General features: G+C 51.1%; 1 long non-coding RNA gene across 1 annotated transcript; it reads right to left on the minus strand.

Annotated features, from left to right (window-relative positions):
- Positions 1-376: 376 nt before the first annotated feature.
- On the minus strand, positions 377-3,856 carry LOC138846745 (uncharacterized). The gene is made up of 2 exons (XR_011384280.1): positions 3,328-3,856; positions 377-737 (listed from the first exon to the last, which is right to left on the minus strand). It is a non-coding gene; the product is annotated as an uncharacterized lncRNA (long non-coding RNA).
- Positions 3,857-4,964: the final 1,108 nt, after the last annotated feature.

The following is a 4,964-nucleotide window of genomic DNA, read 5'->3' on the forward strand; positions in this document are numbered from 1 at the left end:
CTCTCTCACTGTCCACTCTGCCTGTCAAAAAAAAAAGAACTTTATGCTTCAAAAGAACACTAAAGCTACTGACTTAAAAAATATGAGGGGGTCTTCAAAAATTCATAGAAAGTGCATATTTTGAAAAAATTATGCATGGAGTTGAAACATTTTTGCATCAAAATAAACATATCTTAATTCTATTTTTCCACAATTTTTGAAGCCCTCTTGTATACAGACTCTATAAATATTTCTATCAACACTTTTTATCCTACATAATGTTCAGTACTTGTTGACATCACAAGAAACAAGATTTGGGTGAGAAGACACTGCTCAAATAATAGAATCTTCAAAAAATTCCAAAGATTTTCAAATTATATCACTCCAAACAAGAATAGACATTTAGGCTATTTTGTAATTACATTCAATAAAAACACAAGTTATTCCTTTGGAAGATTATGTTGACAGTATCAAAACAGAGTCAGCGTAGGCATTTGGTTCAGTGGCTACGCTGCCTCTTGGGACACCTGCATTGCATACCAGAGCACCTGGGTTGAAGTCTTGTCTCTGCTCCTAATTCCAGCTTCCAGCTAATGCAGACTCTCAGAAGGGATCCAATACTTGGGTGTGGGAGACCTGGACTGAACTTCCAGCTCCTGGCTTTGGCCTGGCCGAAGCCTGTCTGTTGCAGGTGCTTGGTGCATGAGCCAGTGCATGGGAGTTCTGTCTGTCAGTCTCGCTGCCTCTCAAAAAAAAATCTGAAAAACAACATAAAAAAAAACAGAAGCAAAATCAAGAGTTGGAAATGTGAATTGATCAAGAGAACACCTTCCTGACAACTTGATTTTTTTTCCTTATCTGTGGTTATTCTCTCCATTCTTCCCATCCCCATTCAAGCTATGTCAGTGAACACTTCCCCCACTGTGAGACTAATCCATCCTTGATCCCATTCCCTTCTTATGCTACTTTTTACCCTATAGTTAATCTGGCAGTGAGAACTCACCTATCTGAAATATGGATTTTCAGAACTCAGTTCAAGTTCACTGATGCCTAAATCAAGTTCTTGTATACAGTTTTATACTCTGAAGATAAACACAATAATAATTCTCTGCCCTATATTTATATGGTTATAAGTCCTTAGGGTAACCAAAAAAACTAGAATATCTATAAATTTTAATTAATTGTCTAACTTAGCTGCTTATGTAGTACTCAAATGTGAAAACAAGCCAAATACATAAATTTTAAAAAAAGAAATTATGACAACAGTTGTCATGAGGGAAAAGCTAATTAGAAAATAGGCTCTGGGGGCCAGTGCTGTGGTGTAGCAGGTAAAGCTGACGCCTGCAGTGCCAGAATCCCATATGGGCTCCGGTTCGAGTCCCAGCTGCTCCACTTCCGATCCAGCTCTCTGCTGTGGCCTGGGAAAGCACTGGAGGATGGCCCAAGTCCTTGGGCCCCTGTACCCACATGGGAGACCCAGAATAAGCTTCTGGCTCCTGGCTTCAGATCAGCGCAGCTCCAGCCATTGTGGCCAACTGGGGAGTTGGAAGATGGAAGACCTCTCTCTCTCTCTCTCTCTGCCTTTCAAACAAATAAATAAATCTTTTAAAAACAGGAATATCAGAATGTGCATCTATAAACAGCTAAAATCTTTTTTTAAAGATTTATTTATTTATTTGAAAGAGTTACACAGAGAGGGAAGGAGGCAGAGACAGAGAGGTCTTCCATCTGCATCTTCTACTGCTTTCCTAGGCTGTAGCAGAGAGCTGGATTGAAGCGGAGCAGCCAGGTCTCGAACCGGCGCCTATATGGGATGCTGGCACTACAAGCAGCAGTTTTACCCACTATGCCACTGCACCTGGCCCACTGCTAAAATCTTTTAAAGGAAACAGTAGCAATTGCAATAAGAACTTTCATTCATCCCTGTCCCACCCTCCCTGTAGATTTGAGAAGGAAATTGCTTTTGAAAACAATCATGTCAACACCATGCAAGAGAAAAAGAGCGCATCCAACTTATGTAACACAGTAAGCCCACCAAGTCCAGTGCAGTCACCTGCCAAACCAATCAACCTTGTAGGATGTCACTATGCAGACATGGTAGAGTAATACTGGAAGCCACACAGGGAACATCAAGTTAGTTTCAGAGATCAGATATCACACCATATTACAGGTCATCATGTGGACCTAAAAATCAGTATTACAGGTCACTGTCCAGGCCTCATACTAGTTTCAGTGGCTATATATATATATATATTTTTTGGACAGGCAGAGTTAGACAATGAGAGATAGAGAGACAGAGAGAAAGGTCTTCCTTCTGTTAGTTCACCCCCCAAACGGCAGTTACGGCCAGCACTGTGACGATCTGAAGCCAGGAGCCAGGCACCTCCTCCTGGTCTCCCATGCAGGTCCAGGGCCCAAGCACTTGGGTCATCTTCCACTGCCTTCCCGGGCCACAGCAGAGAGCTGGACTGGAAGAGGAGCAACCGGAACTAGTACCCAGCGCCCCAACCGGGACTAGAACCCGGAGTGCTGGCGCCACAGGTGGAGGGTTAGCCTAGTGAGCCACGGCGCTGGCCATGGATATCTTATTGGTAGATATCTTGTGCTTTAGGTGGAATTTCTCCCTTCGTCCCCCCAGACCTTTCTGTGTCCAGCACTCTGAAGACCTGTCAGCCAGAGATGGGAAACATTTTAGAGTGCAGATCTGAGATTTCACACTTGCTGGGCCCTGGCGCACTTCTCACACCCTTGATGGCTATAGTCAGAAAAGGCAGGTTCGCGCGCCCCCTGGTGGCTTCTAGGACTCGGCACAGGACTGGCGGCCTTTCACCACAGACTCCATCTCCCAGTGGTCCCCACGGGCGTCTTGCGTCAGAGGACCGCGTCTCCCAGAACACCTCACGGGCTCTGGACTCAGACTGCATTTCCCAAGGTCCCGTGGGCCCCCGCCTCAGACTCCATCTCCCAGAGCCCCGTGGGTGTCCAACTTCCGAGGTCTCCATCTCACGGAGGGCCCTGCGGGGGTGCCCTCTTTGAGGAGCCCGTCTTCCAGAGCACTCTGTGCAAATCCCTAAGACCCCATCTCCGAGAGTCCCATGGGCGCCTCAGACTCGAACTCCCAGAGCCAGCGAAAGACACGCCTCAAAGGACTCCATCTCCCAGTGGTCCCTGCGGGTGTCACGCATCAGAGGACCGCGTCTCCCAGAAAACCTCACGGGCTCTGGACTCAGACTCCATTTCCCAGGATCCCGTGGGCCCCCGCCTCAGACTCCACCTCCCAGAGCCCCGTGGGCGCCCGCCTCGGACTCCACCTCCCAGAGCCCCGTGCGCGCCCGCCTCGGACTCCACCTCGCAGAGCCCCGTGGGTGTCCAGCTTCCTAGGACTCCGTCTCACGCAGGGCCCTGCGGGGGTGCCGTATTTGATGACCCCGTATCTCAGAGCCTCCTGGGCGTGCCCTGCAGGCCCCGTCTCCCAGAGGACCGCGGGCGCCCGCATCTGACTTTCCCGGAGCCCAGCGACCGACAAGCTTCAAAGGGCTCCATCTCCCAGTGGTCCCAGTGGGCATCACACGTCAGAGGACCGCGTCTCCCAGAACGCACCGTGCGCGCTTGCCCAGACTCTCACACCCTTAATGGCTGCCGTCAGAAAAGGCGAGATCGCGCGCTCTCTGATGGCTTCTAGGACTCAGCGGAGATTCATGGGCGCTCGCCGCAGACTCCATCATCCCAGAGCCCCAGACTCCATCTCCCAGTGGTCGCTGCGGCCATCGCGCCGCGTCTTCCAGACCTCTGCACGGGCGCCGCCGTCTGACGCCATCTCCCAGAGCCCAGCCAGCGACAACCTCAAGGACTCCATTTCCCAGGGAACCCCGCGGGACTCCTACGTCAGAGGACTGCATCTCCCAGAATGCGCCGTGGCCTCTCGCTTCAGACTCCGCTTCTCCCAGAACACCTCGCGGGCGCTCATCTCAGACTCTATTTCCCAGGGTCCTGTGAGCGCCCGCCTCAGACTCCATCTCCCAGAGGCCCGTGGGTGTCAGCTTCCTAGGACTCTGTCTCACGGAGGGCCCTGATGGGGTGCCCTCTTTGAGGACCCCAGCTTCCAGAGCCCCCTGAGCATGTTCCCCTCTGAATCCCACCTGCGAAAGCCCCTGACTCCAACTACCAGAGCCAGTGAGCGACAAGCCTTAGAGGACTCCGTCTCCCAGAATGCACTGTGGTCTCTCGCTTCAGACTCCATCTCCGAGAGGTCCCCGCATGCGCTGTGTGTCAGAGGACCGCGTCTCCCAGAACTCCACGCGGGCGCCCCCCCCCACCCGCCCTCTGACGCCATCTCCCAGAGCCCAGCGAGCAACAAGCCTCAGAGGACTCCATCTCCCAGGGGTCCCCGCGGGCATCATACGTCAGAGGACCGCGTCTTCCAGATCGCACTGTGGAAATTGGCCCAGCGGCGAAGATGCTTGGCTGAGACACCTGCATGCAACCCATGTTGGAGAGCCTGAGTTCAAGTCCTGGCTCCACTCCTGATTCCATCTTCCTGCTGTGCAGGCCTGGGAGGCAGCAAGTGAGGACTTGAGTTCCTGGATCCCTGGTACCCAAGGGGAGCACTGAACTTGGTCCCCAGATCCTGCTTCGGCCTGCCCAGCCCTGAGTGTTGCAGGCATCTGGGGAGTGAGCCACTGAATGCGAGCTTTGTCTCTCTGTATATTTCCTGCCTTTCAAATAAATGAATAAACAAATTTCGAAACATCACAATCACAACTTTCTCCTTTATTTTATTCTACCACAAACTTCAAAATATAAACAACATAAAGCTTACCATGTCAAACATTTTCAAGTCTACACGTCTGCATGCTGGGCATTAAGAGCACCCACAGTGCTGTGCAATCATCACCGCTGTCAGCGCCACGACTTTCTCGTCTGCCCATGCTGGGATTCATCTCTAGTAAACGCTGTTTCCCCCTTCCTCTCCTCTGACACCTGGC

This window comes from Oryctolagus cuniculus, chromosome 18 (assembly GCF_964237555.1).
Source record: "Oryctolagus cuniculus chromosome 18, mOryCun1.1, whole genome shotgun sequence".
Classification (NCBI taxonomy): Eukaryota; Metazoa; Chordata; class Mammalia; order Lagomorpha; family Leporidae; genus Oryctolagus; species Oryctolagus cuniculus.